Source organism: Poecilia latipinna, unplaced genomic scaffold, assembly GCF_001443285.1.
Source record: "Poecilia latipinna isolate Pla-1442-1.1 unplaced genomic scaffold, P_latipinna-1.0 Scaffold4700, whole genome shotgun sequence".
In the NCBI taxonomy this organism is placed as follows: domain Eukaryota; kingdom Metazoa; phylum Chordata; class Actinopteri; order Cyprinodontiformes; family Poeciliidae; genus Poecilia; species Poecilia latipinna.
Window position 1 is genome coordinate 8928 of NW_015117316.1, and position 10001 is coordinate 18928.

Consider the following 10001-nt stretch of genomic DNA (forward strand, 5'->3'; position numbering starts at 1 on the left):
TCTACGTTGCCCTGCTCAAAATGTAAATTTAAAACAGTCTGGTTATCAGTTCATTATGACAAGGCTTGTTTTTCATTTGTTTGAATGTCACGTTTCATGGTTTAGTGGTTTAGTCGCATTAGTTTTAAGGGTTTTGGTTTAATCTTCTTGCTGTTAAAGCAGGTAGATCAGTATTTAAGAGACAGTAATATGTATGACACATCTATATATTTATTCATAATTTCTTATTAAATTCATTTTCAGAGATGGTTTTCGTAGCCTAAAAGAAGAAAAAAACAAGATCAACAATTTAGGACTCTGAGATCACTTTTTATGTGTTGATCAGGACATTACAAGGTGTATTGTTACATAAATATGATACTATAAGTCACACTTTTGCCAATATCTGGTCTTTTAACACATTCTCCATCCATGCATCTGTGTGTTCCTGTCATCTTCACCTTCCCACTTTTTAAGGTATCTTTGAAGAAACAATGAGCCTTCCTGGGCCTCCTTTGTTCAATCTGTCTTTGTTCCTGGCTTCTCATTTGAAACATAATTACTTTTCTTCCTGAAGGAGAAACAATTGTTCATGCTGTGACTGCAGTAATCACTGCCCATGTTGCATTTCTTTATGAATATTTTCTGTAATTTCAAAGTCTATCGTTGCAGACACTGTCTGTCCAATTAACATTTTTGCTGCTGTGCAAAGAAATGCTTTAGGTGCTTTTCTCAGAATTGTTTCCTTTCTTCAAACCAACATCAGCTCTGTTAGCTACACATTCTGTTTTATATTTTATATTGAGCTCCTTAGTTGTTTTTTTTTATTGTATCCCGTTTTCATAATGAAGAAATTTTGTTGCCTTCACTTTGTAAGAGAAAGACTAAAAATAAAGATGAACTAATAGACATCACCAAATATGGGAGTTTTTCCATGTCCAGTCATGGCTAAAACTGAGAGTAGAAGTCAGGGTTGTTAGCATCATGCACATAAATTCAAACCCATTTTTCTGGGTTGTCCTGCTCTTGTGCTCAGCTAGTCCTCTGTCCTTCTCGACATCATTTAGATGAAATCAGGATGTCTGAAGCCTCCCACAGTCAGTGAAGGAATCTCTCGACACCTTACGACTGCTGAGATAATGGGAAAGTCTTTGTGACTGCAACAGTTTTTTTGGATGTGTGAAGCTCTGCCGGCACCTCTCTTGTTCCATGCTGTAGTTGAACTGATTAGGATATTTTGAGGGTGGACGTTGCATCCCCTAGTAGGGCTTGCCTCAGTCTGTTAACACTCTCCCTTTCAGCAATGCGTGGGCTGGTGACAATACACGTAAATTGTGGTGCAAACGTGACGCAGGCCACAGATGGAACAGACTACTGATCAGAAGAAGCATTTCAGCTCCAGCCAGGATCTATGTGCCAAAAAGAAACATGTTCTTGTTTTGAAGAAAGAAAAAACTTGTCTTTTCCCCAGACTCTTCAGCATCCACACCCTCTTTAAGAACTTCTCAGATGTTGACATGAAAGCAATAGAAATAGCCACCTTATGTGCCAAATGGAAATATTGATGCAAGAGATTATGACAATATTGTGGGTGTGTGCTTATCCCCACTCCCCGATCTATTTTCATTTAAAATGTAGCTGGTAAAATACACATTGAACATGTCAGCTTTTTATTAGTTTAAATGAGGTCACCGACATAAAATTCACACCAAATGTCAGCAACAACCCAGATAACCTACACATACAAAGTAATTAAAGCAAATCAGTCTTCAGATTAAATTAATGGTTATGTAATGTCAAGAAATGAATGTGTAAAAAGACAAACCCCAGAAACTACTATTTTAAAAATGTTTGCTATTTGTAAAGGAATCTGCTAGTTTAGGTTTGTCATTTCAAAGTATTGGAGTTTTATGGTTGTCAAAGCAAAGAGATTTTCCCAAAAATCTCCATATTGCAAAATATACAGTGATTACAGCTGCATTTCTAAACTTCTGAATGTACCAGCGTGAGCGCTGTTAGAGCCATAATCCAGAAGAACATCACAATGAACCAGACGTAAACAGGTGGCCCTCGTAACATTTCTGGTGCAGAGAAATGAAAATTTCGATCCAGACTTGTCCAAAAACCAGACTTTCAGTTTGTGAGAGTCTTGAAATGAGCAGGTCCAATTTTATCCATTTAAAATTACAAGTAATGCACTCGACACAAATTGCCTCTTTGCGCACCGTTGATGCAGATGCAAGACTGTTAGAAAAAAATCATGCCAACACTTGTTTTAAAGGTAGAAGCAGAAGATTTGGACATTAAAAAAAAAGCATAAAACTGAGACAATAGTTCCAAACACAAACATGGGGACTATTATTTGGATTCAGATAAGACAGTAAAACTGTGCCAGAATGACCAAATCACCTGACTTTGATCCGACTAAAAATGGAAAGAACTGAAGATCAGAGCGTATAGAAAAGAGCCCCAAACACAAACTTTGTTTAGAAGACAAAGTGGGTCAAATTCACACATGAGTAATGGATGCACTAGTTTCTCCATAGAGCAGGCATCTTAAGGTGGGGGGAAAAAGCTCTTTCCCTGGAAGCATTTAATACATTTCTGTAAGTGGATTCAATGAATATCTTTTTTTATTTTATTGATAATTTCATTTGGGGACTAATTTGCCTCGATTTCTTTGCATGTGTGGATTTTTGCTCTAATCTGGTCTGAACTTTAAAGACATTGCTCGTTTACAAGTACTTATATTACGGGGAACTGGTTGTAATTTTGTGTTATAAAGGGTCTTTACTGTATATTGCAGCTTAAAAACAATAAAGTACTTAAAAACCTCACTTGAAAGAAGGTAAAGCTCTTGAGGCCTTCTTGGCGTTTAAGTAGTGAGGTGATGTTCTACCTATGAAAATGAGAACTCAAAATACATATGTATATATAAAAAAAACACAGTACCAGCTTAGAAAAAGGTCACAATAAAATGTACAAGGACTAAAGTGCTTTTCCATTATCAGTAAATCTCATCAGCATCCGGAAGTGAGTCAGTTCATCCCCCTCTCTACTTGTTGGTTTAGTAGGTGGAGAGAGCAGACATCCATCCATCCATCCAAACTGAGCAACCGGAGGCTTTGAGGGAACAGCTGCCAACTTATTTCCAAATAAAGTTCATCTCAAGCCGCAGAGACATACCAAGAAAACACGAAGCAGTTCATCGCATCTTGATGCCCGTTTGTCTTAGATGGAGCCAACCCTGCCGCCATCTGGGGGATACACTCTCTCTCCCACAGGCTGTTTGTCAGAGACGTGTAGGTGGGTGTCGGTACTCAGCCAGAATGAACTCATGGAAATTTCGTCAAAGCACACGTGGCATTTGCCGCCAATAGCTCTGCTTAATCAGTTGGCAAAATGCCTTAATCACCCATTTGCTGATGTTTGTGGAGTGAGGTGAACATTCACACACAAAAAAATGTCTTGAGTGAAGTAATCAGTACATGACTTAATGTCGTTCTATTCACTGTGAATAGATAGAAGCACATCATTTGGACATCACCTCACACCAAAATGGAGTTTATTCATTGTAGTACTTTCAAGATAAAAAAAACAACAAGATATTTCACTGTGACATACATTCATACATGAGATTGAACATGTCCAAGAGTTTAAAAAAAAAAAAAATTATTGTTGTGCAACAACAAATTACCGTTTTCCATTTCTGGGAGCCATGTTGGATGCTGAACTCCTTCCTGAGTTTCCCTGCTCTAATTTCAAATGAAGAATTCAACAGCCAAATACAAACATACATTTGGCCATTTTTTAATAATTTTTTTTTTTAACCCAGTGAAAGTTGATTATTTATAACTAAGGTATTCCTCCTACATGAGGTAACGGGATAATTTTAACTCAAGTCTTTTGTAAAGGAGAAAAAATAAATTGTCTTTGATATATGTGCTTTATTTTTATAAAAACTGCTCAACATGGTAATTTTTCCAAAAACTATTTATTGAATATTCATTTTAATATTTCACAAGTACAAAAAAAGCACCGTCCTTGCTCCTTTTGTTCTGAAAACCAGTTTATATTTTCATATTGACCCAATTAAGCTGGCATTGATTTGTCATTTTAGACCAAGTGATGCACCAAAAAAAAAAAAAAAAAAATCGTTTCAAAGTTGAACCAGCATGATAAATTAATAAATGGGAGACTAGATTAACCGTTTTTTCAAATGAGTATCTTATTTGACTGTGCATGTTTGATATCCAAGGGATACGGATGAAATTTTAGAGGTCTGTGGTGATAACAGGAGTGATTCCATGGATGAGCAAAGCTGGGCCGAGGTTCCTACTCAACAAGTCCATTTGATGAAGATGGGCACACTAACGACTTGTGTCGGCTGGTGGGTGGGGCAGATACAGGAAACGTACAGCCGGCTTAGAAGAACCATGCTGACAAATCAGATTGTTCACTGCACCAACGTATTCATCTGTCAAATTATACGTATTAGTAGGGAACATTTGGGTACCATCTTGATCCTCACCTTCTTGTCTTGACCTCACTTTTCTGTGAACAGCCTTCCCCTCCTGCCCTCGCTCCTTGTCTCTGCATCGCTACCACCTGGTCCCAAGCCACTGTATGGACCTGAGCTGACAGCCTAAGTTCCTTGAGCCTAGTCTCCTCATCTTCTGGCAGCGTACAGCCTGCCTCCACACATAGGAAGAGGCGAAGTTTTGCCCGTTTCCAGGCCCGCGTTTCATGAAGGACGCAGGCCAGCTGTATCAGGAACAGGGAGTAGATGTTTACATAACTGTGACTGTCTGGATGAAGAAGGTTCAGAGGCCACAAGTCAACAAATGGTCCGACTGAGCTTTGGGGGCCCAAGACATCCTCCCGACAGAACTGGTTGAAGTAACGAGCCAGAGCCACATTCTTTCCCATTTTAACAGCATCCGCAATAATAGGCACATTTGCCTCTTCCTGAAGATGTTTAGGTTATTCAGGTCTCTGTACATTTGGGAAGAAAATGGGGTTCTCAGCTCAGAGTCTGCTGCTGAATCGGAGTCTGCAGCTGAATCAGAGCTTATTGATGGGAGAATATGACTGGCGAGGCCATCTTCAGGTGTGCGGTCATCATAAAAACCCAGCACAAGAGTGTTTGGTCTCATCCCACCTAAAGCCAGCAGATGTGTTAGCCCAATACTCAACAAATGTCAAAGACTTTAAAAATAGAGTGGCTTGATCCTACCAAAGCCTGAGATGAAGAGCAGATTTTGAACTCCATGCCGAACCGAGTCAGCCGGAGTTGGGTTCACAAACGCCTTGATTTCTAAATGATCCACCAAAGACGGCCAGGAATCATAACAGCTCTGCGGGGGATCGGTTGGCAAACCATCTGCACAATTACAAAAGACACAAATGATGGAAGCATAATGACAGACCTTTAATTACCGGCAAGATATGCGTGTGTTCAATCTGCGTTAGAAGTTACTCTAAATGACACAATCATGTTTTGATTGTGGTGGTTGGAGTACCAAAAAATTGGATGTGGTACAGTTTGCATCATTGCAGTGGCATAACAAATGAGGTATACAAGAATATAATTTTATAAAACGATTGTAGTTTTCTAGTCTCAGCAGGAAAAGATACCATGGTTACGCAATTATATCTAGGAACAGAAAGACCCAAAGATGATTTGGTACCCGTCTCAAACTGATCCGTTTTTCATGCCGACATTGTTAATCACATGGAATTATTGATATTGGCACCCAGCATTTTATTGATGAAAGCACCAACTTGGCTAATGTAGCTTATAGAAGCAAGTAATTTGAGAAAGTCTATATTTTTCTATCCTAAACAGATAATGAATTGCAGAAGTCACTCCAAACCCAAGCCATACTTTTGTGAATTTAGATGTATACCAACTCATTAATGCCAAATCTGCTGAAGTAATCTTCTAAACAAGACACCTGAAAGTCAGTTTTACTTGACCATAATTACCACTGGTATGTAGTAAAACAATATTACTGCAAGTGTGAAGTATCCAAGTGCTGTAGCTTTTTGATAAACGCTTACCAAGCAGTCCAAGCTCCACATGTCCCAGGACATACAAGCCGCTTTTCTTCAGGTCGTTTAAAGTCACAAGGCTCGTACAGGTGCGAGGGTTTGCGACCATCAACACCTGTGGCCTCCAGAACTTCATATGGTCCTTCCGCACATCCAGAAGCAACAAGTACTTGCGAACCTAAAAAAAAACAAAAAACATTTACCTTAATTTTTACATTAACTTGGTCTTGAAAAATGATCTACACTCTGTGAACTTTCAAATTTTGTTAAGTTACAAAGCTCAATCTATTCTGTTAGGATTTTTTTTAATGACCATACAAGAAAAAGTAGCACCCAATTGTGAAGTGGAAGAAACGGGCTTTTAAAAAATTAGCACAGATATTTGAATGCAGCATGCCTTTGTGTTCACTCAAGACCACCAACTCCGCATGTCTACAGAGTTAAGTTTTTAACTAATTCTTTGGAAAACACTGTAGTTCAAACTAAGACGCAATGGAAAGTCATCTTGCTACAAATTCTCAATTAGCTTTACACCTAGACATTGACTAGGCCATTTTACCAGGTAAACACACTTTGACCAAAGTCAATCCTTTATGGTTAGCATGATAGTTCTGCTTGAAAGTGAACTTTCACCTCAGTCAATTATTTTAAAAGCCCTAGCAGGTTTTCAGACATTAACCAATTTCCCCATCAAAATTGATCTGTTTTTTTTAAATGAGAGGAGCATCTCAGCATGATGCTACCAACAATGTTTCACCATGGGTATGGTGTCCTCAGTGAGGTACAGTGTTGGCATTATGCCACAGTTTTGCCCACAGCCCAAAAAGTCTAAAATTTGGTCGCATCTGACCAGTGAATGCTTGTAGTATCCCCTCATAACAAAAAGGACCACTTCTTCATTACACAATTATACTGAACTTTGTGTTAGAGCATAAAATCCAAGTAAAATACATAGAAACTTATGGTTTAATGCATTACTAACGTATAGTAGGAGCCATTGACAGATACCTGATGGAAGATGAGAGCTTGACTGATGTAGCCCCAGTTGCTGATGGGCCCCAGAGAGTGTATGAGCACCCAGAGGAGCAGCATAAATCCTATGCTGATAAAAGTATGAATGGAGCTAATAACATCATAACCAGGCAGCCAAAGAGGCCCAGAGTGCAGGTGTGCCATGTGAAACAACGGAAAGATTGTCTAAAAAAAAAAAACAAAAAAAAAAACACTTGATACACTGTTCAGGCAGGTAAATCTCAAAACGGATAAATTCCTACAGCCTCCCAGTGCCAGTACCTGAAATTTGGTGCAGATGCCCATTCAAGTGCCAATCAGGCCAGATTTACAGAAGCGTACACCAACAAGATCAGGATGGAGACAATGCCAGCTATGGTGTTCAATTTGTCAGCAAATAGCACCATCTAGTGGAGTGAACACACAACTTCAGTTTATGCAATATCTTCAGAATTGCCGGAAAATATAACTATAGTATGACAGCTTAATATTAAGACATTTGCTTAAATGAAACTGAAGATGATGCAAGCATTTAGTTTTCTCTTGGAGTGGTTAGATAAGATTAGCCATTTCAGATCTGAAATAATGTTTCATGTTTACTTCAAGATAGCCACTACCAAACTACCCAATCTGTTGTTTCAATCATCCAATACAAACTTTTACCCGATGCTCTGAAACATTTCCAGCCTCTTATAGTTAAACTTTTTGAAGTACTTCATAAGAGTACATAAGTTATTTCATCACAACAAGACAATTGCCAATACTACTCATCATATTTGAACTGCCTTGTTGCTGATAAAGTGCTATATAAACAAAACATATTCTTCTACTTATCCAATTCACTGAACTCGGGTATTCAAATTACCTGAAAGGTAAAGGAATTAGACCGGAGGATACTTACTTATACTCATCTACCAACCCTGAATAGGAGTAACTAGTTTATTTACTTTGGATCAACATTAATTTTTTCTTCTTTTGCTCCATTTTGGTTTGTTATTTTGTTTGCATTTCCTTTTAATTCCTGTACAGCACTTTGTATTGCCTTGTTGCTGAAAATGTGCTTTATAAATAAAATTACCTTTATGTCGATTGCCATGTGTGTATATATATAATCCTGCACAAAGCCATGCAGACTCCTCCTATAAATATTTATAAAAGAAGGAGTCACTTTCTGAAACTGAATTCTAATGTGGTGTTGAGACATGATGCACAAATCCAGTCCGTTTAGAAATGTCCTTGCTACCAAATATTCTACAGCCAAGTGTTATAACAAAATGGAGGCAAATGGGAATGACGGCAACTCGGTCATGTAGTGACAGGCCAACACAATCACAGAGTGGGGTCTGTGATATGCATTTTTTTAAAGGTTAGAAATCCCTGTTGTCCCTCAACAGATGGCAAGGGCCATGAAAACAGTTAAGAGGCCCTACCATCTGCCACAAACACACAAAAAGTAGGGTCATATGAGGGGTGGCCAATTCTTTAAAAACTTGTGTACTCCATGTTATAGGTGTAGGAGACAATTCACACAATTCTCATCAATAATCAAAAATGTTCCCTTAAAGTAGAGATGTCCACCTCTTTGTTAGGAACAATATGGATTGGCAAGTTGGATCCATTCTTAAACCATTACCCCATAAGCTAAAGATTTACCTGTACAAGAAACCAGGAGATCAGTACAGAAACCCAGGGGTTTCCACTGCGAGATGTTATCCTCGCCAGCGCCAAGACGCCACCTGTACAAATGTGGAACATTAGGAAAATCTCTCATATTGCTCATCATCTAAAAAATCACAAACAACTGAGTCATCGTGCACTCGTGAAGCTGAACAAACAATGGAAAAGGTTTTTTCCTTCTAAGTGAACAGAGCAAGCCATCTGTTGACAAACGATTCCTTCCTCATTAAAATGCCTGCACCATGAAAAATCAGTAACAAGTGACATTTTGTCACAATAAGGAGCAATGCCAATTTTAAACAGATGGATGAATATTAAAATGCTTAGACAAGCACATACGAGAAGCTTAATTAGATAAACTAAATGATCAGAGCAGAATCAGCCTGCTTTAATCACCTCATTTTATCTACATGAGCTCAGTTTATTCATTCATTTCTACCACTTGCGGATTATTTTAATACACGTATACAGTAAATAAATCAGGACATAACATCTTACTTGTTAAGATGTTATATCCTGTGTATAATAAGACTCTTTAAAGGTCCAAAAATGTGGTTGATAAACTCTGCGAACAGCAGAACACGTTTCATATTCTCACCCAGCAAGTTATCTTTGGCCAGAGCATACAGGATCCTGGAAGCTCCTATTAGGTTACTCATTGCAGCAGACATGGCGGAGGAGTAGATACCAACTGTCACCATGGGAGACCATACATTGATGTCCTCCAGAAAACTGTAGTCTCTCTGGAGAAGGTAGCTACACACAATCCAAAAAAAATATAAGCAGTAACATTTTTGGTTGATCTTATTCGACTATAATTAACCAAAACAATGTATTTTTTGCAAGTTATTCCATTTTTAGGAATATTCTGCAGCTTTGTGTGTAAATTTTCTCTAACCGTTCACAGGATGCTGCAGTCAGCAGATTGTATGCAATGAAGGTTGTAAGAACAGCTGCAAGTGTTCCTCTTGGCATGGAGTAGCTGGGTTGTTTTTAGATCACCTAATAACACACAGCAAAGGCTTTCTAGAAAGTAAACAAGTTCACCACCATTTTGCAATAGTTTGGTTTTCACAAAATTGGCATACATCTTAAAAACCCTTTATTGTCTGGACTAAAACTGTATAAAGAATGTTTCATGCGTACATTTATAAAGGTATGCATTTTATGCACACAAACGTACTGTGCAGGATTTTTTGGTCTCATTGCTTTACATTTCATTTGCAAGGAGCACATTTTTAAGGTTAATATTGACATAAAAGTTGTTCCATAGAATGCCT

General features: G+C 38.2%; 1 pseudogene; it reads right to left on the minus strand.

Moving 5' to 3' along the window:
• Positions 1-3965: 3965 nt before the first annotated feature.
• LOC106942935 (solute carrier family 12 member 9-like) lies at positions 3966-9714 on the minus strand (annotated as a pseudogene).
• Between the last annotated feature and the right edge of the window lie 287 nt (positions 9715-10001).